The following is a 9179-nucleotide window of genomic DNA, read 5'->3' as shown; positions in this document are numbered from 1 at the left end:
GGTACATAGTAATGTGTATCTTTAAACAAACAGCATACCTCTGCCGTTGAAAAATATTGCAGCCTTGTTTGTGCTTCATAGTTGGATATCACGCTCTTCACTATGATTCCATATTTGTAACTCATTTTGTATCATATTTGTGGACGATTTTGAATGTGGCCTTAAATATGACAGGTGTTATGATGGAGTGCAGCTGATAAATGGTAACTTGGTTTTGATTTTGGCAAACATAATTTTGTTTTATTTGCAGTGATTCATGGATTCTGCCATGAATCAGATTACTTGAAGTGTTAGTTTGTTCAATGTTTAAATATGTTCTATGTGCAGTGTGGAAGTTTTCAGAAAGGTTGCACAATGTGTTGAGTCATTAAAACACAGAGGTTTATTCTTGTTGTGTAGTAGGTTTTAGAACATGTTCATTAGCTTCTTAGGTGTGTGGGTGTCCAAAAAAAGGATGCACACCAAATTATAAAAGACGTATTGTAATGGCAATGTAGATATATATTTTAATATTTTAGAATGAATTCTGATATCATAAAACACATATTCCACACTGCACACACATGTCTGTGCCAATAGAAGTTTAAATAACAATTCCTTGTTTTTCAAAATGTTAAATATGATCGGTACATTTCAAATGTCATTATGAACTTCTCATGTGTGTAGGTGGCCAAACAAAGAATGCACACAGATTTTACAAGAAGTATGGGAATGTCATTTGTTAGGTTATCAGTGTAGTTTTTGCAAAATGTTAATATGTTTGCACACACACATACCCATAATCTGAGAATACACAATGCCAAATCGGGCACAAAAGAGTTATTCTCCATCCTAAGAGAACTGGAATCTCCAGTGTCTTCCACAGATGATTGCATCAAGGACAAACTTTGGTGCAATAATATCCAACAAGCACCTTCGAATAAAATAGCTCTCCTACAAGCTAATATAGAATAAAAACAAGCTAGCCTTGCCTCCCAAGACCACTCGAACATCAAAAAGAGTTCCTCCAGTACTGATTGCCCACCCTTTCACTTCGCCCCGGTAACTGAGGATGAAGTAGTGAACATATTTGCCAGCCTTAAACCTTCAAATTGCCAAGGCGACGTATGCCCTGCCTCAGTCATTAAGGACAGAGCTAAAGACCTAGCCACATTCATCACTGCACTGATCAACTCTTCATTTAAAAATGTGTCTGTACCCAACAACCTTAAAGGGGTGTGGGTCCTACCCCTCCTTAAAAAGCCCAACTTAGACCCCAACATACCTACTAACAATAGTCCCATCACTACCGTCCCATTTCTCCTTAAAATACTAGACAGAGTGGCATACCTCCAAATACAACAACATTCGGAAAACAATAATCTCCTAGGCCTGCGACAATCCGGCTTTAGACCCAGGCACAGGACCAAAATTGCCCTCCTGGCTCTAAAGATCCAAAGGGATGTAGCCAAAGACAAGGGCAACTTGGCCATCTTGCTCCTGTTGGATCTTTCCACAGCTTTTGACTTAGTTGGCCACCAAATTCTCACCCAACACCTTTCCGCGGCTGCTGCATTCTCACAGAATGCCACCAATTGGATTTGTTCCTTCCTGTCCGATAGGTCGACTAGGTTCTTCGCACCTTCAGCTGCAGCTGACCCTGTTCTAATCCAATGTGCAGTACCCCAAAGTTTCTGTATTTCCCCTACACTTTACAACATGTTTACCAAGCTCCTCTTTGACCGCCTTGACGAACTGGGTGTCACTTATACCAATTATGCGACGACACCCAGGTCCTCATCACACTCACTACGAGTTATGAGAAAGAAGTTGCAAAGCTTAATGAAATCTACCTTGAAATTCAAGCATGGATGGCCACCCATAGCCTCTGCTTGAACGACGACAAGACAGAACTGCTCATAGCAGGATCCCAAGCTCGCCTCAACAAATTGGACCCTAGGTACCAATCATTTACCATTGATGGCAATATCATCAAAGTTTCAAAATAATTCAAAATGTTGGGCATGTATCTCGACTCCACATTATCGCTCAAAAAACAAATAAATGCCACTATCTCATCCACGGCCTACACCAATAAACTCAGTAATGCCTGTAAGCCATTTATCTCAACCACCAGCTGCCTCACACTATCCAGAGCATTGATGCTGTCCAGACTAGACTACCGTAATACACTCTTCCTGGGCTCCACTAATCACAACTTGAACAGACTTCAGGTCTTACAGAATAATGCCCTTATCTGTGGTCCATAATCTTCTTCGCAAGGCCCACATCACTACCATCAGTAAAGAAGTCCACTGGCTCCCTATGCGGGATAGAATCAAACTAAGATTGCTTGTCATTACCCACAAATGCCTCTCACTGACTGCCCTATGCTACCTATCTGACAAATTCTCCAGACACAGTTCATCCAGACCTAACAGAACCCCTTACATGCACCAACTGAACACCCCCAAATTCAATCTGAAAACAGCAGGTGGATCTAGTTTCCCTGTGCTAGCAGCAAAATGCTGGAACGCACTCCCCATGATAATCAGGGCCGAAGATTCATTCTGGGCATTCACAGCTAAGGTGAAAACGTGGCTTTCATCGCAGTAAGAAGACAATTCCTACATACATGTAATACAATTTGCTCTGCAATCTGCAACCGTGTCGCGGACCACATTGTAACCCGATCCTTTTGCCATTTACTGTATTATCCTCTATGTACTTCGAATGTGCAACCTTTCTGTAACTCCTGTTACTCCTCAAGGCTAAAAGCTCAGTTACCCTAGGGCTTGGCTGTGCTATACAAATAAACTAAGTAAACTAACTAACCTAAACTATTTGAAATATTAGTATGACTATACTTAAAAAAGATTCATACTCAAGATAATGTTACACTGTTGGCATGTCTTCACTTATGTATTTGTGAAACTGAAGACATAGTTAGGTTATATATCTTGGTTCCCTGGTTAAGGTTCCATAATCTTAAATAATGTTTGCAGAGTATTTTACCATATCTTCATTGTAGTGAAATTGTTTTATAGGTGCACAAACTATTGAGATTGTGAGCAATTATGTTTAGAATTTGCTTATGCAAAAGCAAGTTGTTATATAGATATACTTGTAGAAATATAATTTGAATATGCATACTTATTTAATGTTAAATGTTTTAAAGAACTGAATAGAGTTTTTTTCGTCTCTCCAACGAGACGTTTTTCCCTCTAGTGCATGATTAATGAATACAACATTGTATTGGTTGTATACTGGGAGTACATTCAGTATTCATGAAAAAAACATGAACATTCTTTTTTTTGTATTAAATGCATTTCATTCTGTTTCAGAGTTAGTAATAATGAAGACAGAAGACAACACATATAATGGTGTTGGGTAAGCCATTTGATAAATATGATATATAAATATGTGCATCTATCACCCAACCTCAATCAATCCTGCCTGCACCTGATCTTTCAAACTTTGTTGTGATGTGCAAAACCTGTAACTGGTTGATCAAGGTAGGAGGTGGCACCCTAGACAGTTTGAGCAAGGCACTTTTGGAACATAGGTCCAATCGACAATCCTGGTTATATTTTTAGGTGCTCATTTTTTTTTAACCCTATTCTTTGTTATATGTATGAATCCTAGTGTTTTTCCCTTCCCATGTCCTACCTCTTTTTTCCTTATTCCTCAAAATGTTCCTTTTCAGGGACATTTCAATTATAAAAATAGGCAATAAAAACACTTGCTGTATATATGGATCAAATACTTTTATATGATCCTTTCAATACAGTGTATGTAAACAAAAAAGTGCTTATGTTCTTGTATTTAATGATAGCCTCAGTTATGACCTGTGAAAGCCGGACAATAAATACCATAATCCATTTCCATTTATAACTATCCACAGTCTCTGCATTCCCCTGTCTAGCCCATGCCTTATTAGAAAACCTGAATTGCACATGCACACATCAAAACAAAACAGCACATGTACTCTTTTTACTGTTATGTTTGCGACACTCCCTCATTGCCTGCTTTAAATCATGCACACATATATCCACCAATGACTTTAAAAAACTGTAGATATAGCCTATCAACACATTAAACTTCCACCCACAAACGGCCACGTAACAATGTTCTACAAATCTTTTTCATCTACATTTCCCATACTTATACAACCCAATTGTACACAGTTCTCCTCTAAATGCATGTATTCATTGTGCATTGACAGAAGTGGATAAATAAAAGGAGCAGTACGGCTGGATCATGGGAGCCCAGCAGGGAAGTGTCAAACAGTCCCAAGGTAGTAGGCCCAAGGGTGGGGTACATCTTAACTGTAACGTTCATTGAACAATGTTTTTTTCTGTCAATTGAATACGTTTTCATAAGTGAAAAAGTTTCATAGTATTACATCACTGTATATAGGTTATTAATAATTCCTCTTTTAACATATATGAAACAGCTATAAACCTCCTTTAACAAACATACTTTTTTGCAACGCATACTTATGCATGTCGTTATCAGCAGCGCATACCCCAATAGGCAAATCAGAGTGGACATTTGTCCTTGCCTAAGGCCAGGCCTTCTGCCGTTGGCAGAAAAGTTATATCACAATTTTTTGTACTTAGGTTTCGACCATTTAAAAAAAGTAAAACACAGGACAGATTTTCAAAAGCATCGTTTCAGGTCCTTCCTCATGCTCATCGCACAACATTGCTGCAATCCTGTTCAGCACTCCGGGCTGCAGCCAGAAGTAGATTTTGGTTTCCCATTTAAACCTACAGATTGAACCATGCCACATACCCGCAACTTTGCTGCAATCCCATCCAGCACTACAGGCGGCAGTCTCAAGCTGATTTCTTTTCTCATTTAAACCTACAGCTTCGGCCATGCAACATGCCTCAATAAGTAAACCAAAGTAGGCATATGTCCTTGCCGAGGGCCAGGCCCATTGTTCATGACCCAAACTTATATCACTATTTTCTTTGCCACTTCCCATGGCAGAAAATTTATATCACTATTTTTGGTACTTGCGTTTCCACACTTCAAAAAAATCAAACACATGACAGATTTGCAAAAGCATCCTTTCAGATCCTTGCTGACGCTCCTCGCACAAGTTTTCTGCAATCCCATCCAGCACTCCGAACTGCAGCCGCAAAGCTGAATTATTTTTCCCATTTCAACCTAGAGATTTAGCCATGTCGCATGCCCCAATCTGTAACTCACAGTAGTCATTCGTCCTTGCTAAGGGCCAAACCCATTGTTCATGCACCAAACGTAAACATTTGGACACTTTGAACAAATAAAACACAAAACAGATTTCCATAACCATCCTTTGAGTTCCTTGCTGAAGCTCCTCGCGCAGGTTTGTCATTCAATACAGCACTTCATGCTGTAGCTACAAGCAAAATATGTCTTCCCATTCAAACCTAGGTTTCAGCCATGCTGCATGCCCCAATAATCAAATCAGAGTACATGATTATCAAGTAATTCCAGGGCGGTAGAATGGGTAGATCACTGTGCTTCATCTAGTACTTTATACAGATTACACTGCTGCTGGTGAAGGGGTTCTTTTGTGAAAGGGCCCTTCCTTCTTCAAGTGCTAGGTTTCGAAAAGGAGAGTGAGCCCTGTTCACCTCAGCATTGGGTATTCAATAAGAAACTGTTGTAATGAAGCAGTCTTCAAAACCATTCTAGATACTATATTTATTATTAGAACTCATCCAACATGTAATTCGACTCTCTAGAGTCTTTCTCAAGGCATGTGGATTGTAAGACAGTCATTGCTGTGTGGTTGTGGAAATGAGTCCAGCATCCAATCCAAATATCTTGTCCCACTATGGTAGCAAAAAAAGATGGGTAATGATTTCAAGGGGTGGCCTGGTGACCACATGGGCACCTGGTTTGGCGTGCTTCGTAATTATCTGCCGATTATCGCTGTCTCTGAGTGTATGCATGGATAGTCACTGCGATCTGTTGATGTAATCGTGTCCAGCACTTCGGGCTGTAGCCACAGACAGAATTTTAGCCACAAGTAATTTTCCCAATCAACCCTATCCCAATTTTGAAAATCTTTACCACATAGCCAGTCTCTGGTGGCTATGCCCACTTTAACCCTATTGCCAGTCCCTCATGGTCATGGCCAGTAGCCAGATTATCCAAGTAATGGCCTTTGACCATGACTCAGACAATCTGGCCACTGCCCATGGCCATAGGCGATGACTCGGACAATCTGGCCACTGTCCATGGCCACCGGCTACATCTCTTTCACCAATGGTATATCACTATTATTTGTACCTCCATGATGACACTTTTCAAAAAATAAAACACTTTTGCAGAACTATGCTTTCAAGTCCTTGCCAATGCTCCTTGCACAACTTTCCTTCAAATCCATCCATGTTTTATATTTTGAAAAGTCTCAAAATGTATGTACATAAAATAGAGGTATAATGTTGCTCCCATTTGACAAAATCCATTCAGACTATGCAGAAAAATGTAAGATTCTGTCTACAATCTTTCTAAAATATGTTCTGCACATTCGTCACATGGCAACATAGTCATCTAAACATGTTGAAACCCCCAATAATTTTGACCCCTCTTCATAAAATTCCACCAAACTTTGCAAATAAATTAAAATCTGGATCTTAAAATCTGTTTGCAAACTTTTGAATGGATTCCTGAAACGGCACAAAATGTATAATCCTTTCAAATATTTTGGCACCCTGCCTCTAATTTTGTTCCCTCTTGGCAAAACAACACCAATATTTGAAGAACCATTCAAGGGCACGTCTAAAATAATATCACATTATTTCATACAGTTTCATTCAGTGGCACCAAAGTTATACGGCATTCAAAAACTGCTTCTCCCAAACCCTGTAGTCCAAAAATATGTATGGTTGCCCACGAACATCTGATATGGTCACTAACATGAGATTCCAAAAGTAATGGGTATGATACTAATTACTGTGCGCTATTCTCCATACAAAAATAGAAGAATATTGAACCAGCAGTGAAAGCCTCCAAGATTTGAACCCACCCACTGGGGTTCATGTAATGTGAAAAGGTTAAATATGAGTTTTGGAGGTAATAGTCACGCTCAGTACAAGCGTGGCTAGATATTTGTAAGTCGCTTGTACTGAGCGCAAATATCTCCTCCAAAACTTGTATTTAACCATGATCATGAACATCAATGAGCTGGACTGTGTGTGGACTTCGAATGTGGAAAACCGCCTGTTTTTTGGCTTTTTATGGCCATATCCCATCCCATCCTAACTACCCCTCACCTCCCCAGAGATTGTTTCATTAGTTTCATGAGTGCAATGTTGTGTTTTTAAATATGTTTTTACTGTGTTGTTCGCGGACAGCAGGCGCTGTCCGCAAATCCAACATGGCAAATATGACCTACCTCACTCTTTTCACCATCCAATCAGTGGGCACATCCGATGTCTGTGGATCTGAAGCCGCCCCTCTGGGGCAATCAGAGACCTGTCCGCATACCGAAAAAGAAAGTGAGTCCGCAGAACGAACCAAGATATCACAAATTTGTTTTTACCTACTTTTTGGCCGTTTAAAAAAAAATAAATACCTGACGGATTTACATCAAATTTGCAAAAGCACGCTTTCAGGACAAGCGGCTGCTCCTGCTGCAAATTTGTTGAAAATTCACTCAGCGGTTTGGGTTGTAGGCATGAGCACACTTACTTTTCCATTGCATCTAAGGTAAAAAAACGCACATTTTGGGACACCTCGCCCTTCAACTTTGCCACCCCTAGACTAAACCTCACCAGACTTCAAAGAATCAATCTGATGGGACCATGTACTTGTTTTGCAAAGTTTCGTGAGGATTCGTCCAGGGGGGTGAAGTTATAAGCCACCCAAAAAGTGCTCTTCCCATGTGTTGAGCAACTTAACCATAACTACAGGGCCACTGCCATAGGCCCTGTAATATATACAAAATGTTGCAGTCGCCAATACATGCTGGTAGCATCAGCTTTCATCATTCAGATATGGGCGTGTGTTGCCTAGAGAAAAATGTGTATTTAAAAATCATGCCTGTTGTGTGCATTTGTCAAATACATGTTTTTTTCTCACGCATCTGAGAGGCTGTCTTAATCCCTCAATGAACTCAATGAGCTGACACCAACTTCCCATGTAAACGTTACTTACACAAAAGTTTGAATCCAGCCTGCTTCATAGCCGTTGATTTACTTTGCAACTCTAACAATAGCTAATCCCCCACACTAACGTGAGATGGGGGTTTAGATTCTATTAAAGACAAGGAGGCGATTATTATGCATTTCAATCTTTACTCTGAAACCACAGCAGCAAAGAAAATACTTTTACAAACAAAAAAGTTTCCACAACACAACTAGATAGAGTTCAATGTCAATGTATGGGGAACTCCCCAATCCATCATGGAGGACAGGTCATGCCCTGCAGGGGACCAATGAGCAGGGACCCTCTTCTATATATGTCCATTACTCTAACCCCAACCCCTCTTTCTGCAGCTGTCTTGCACCAGAAGTCCAATGAAACGGTTGAACTGCGTAGCGCGGAGAAAGAATCCAACGAAACTGGAGATCTCCACCTTCTCGCAGCCTGAATCTATGCCGAAGTTCTTCTGGATAGGACTTCTCATCCAAAATCACGCACTCCACAACTTGTTACTGCGAGCCACACTCCTGATGAGAACCTCAACTCGTGGCTGTAAGAACAACAAACAAGAAGGGTGGGTGGTTGGGAAAAACAACAAACCAAAGAATGTTCTCTCTTGAACCACCTGTGTACATGCGTGTCACAATTGTCATATCACATCATATCCAGGGTGGGTGGGTGGGATAATAATCGCCTCCTTGTCTTTAATAGAATCTAAACCCCCATCTCACGTTAGTGTGGGGGATTAGCTATTCTATGACAAGACAGGAGGCTCATATTATGCAAGTTCAAAGCCCTTGCATCTTATTAGTACAACATGATCCATACAATAGAGCCAATATAATAAAATATAATAAAATAATAGGAAAGGAAAAAACATTTTTATGCTTTCATGAAATCAATCAGCTGATCGCAAGAGAATTGACCAAGACTAGTTTGCCCGAAAACTGTCTTATAAGGCATCGTCAAATGCAAGAAAACAGGAAATTGTGCCAATTCCAGTGTTCCTTACAGGCCGCCAAAACCAACTGGTTAAAGAGGGGAAAAAACCC

The sequence above is a fragment of the Ambystoma mexicanum genome, chromosome 7q (assembly GCF_040938575.1).
Source record: "Ambystoma mexicanum isolate Mex_15411 chromosome 7q, UKY_AmexF1_1, whole genome shotgun sequence".
Lineage (NCBI taxonomy): Eukaryota > Metazoa > Chordata > Amphibia > Caudata > Ambystomatidae > Ambystoma > Ambystoma mexicanum.
The sequence above is the reverse complement of the archived record's forward strand: the minus strand, read 5'-3'. Positions refer to the sequence as shown.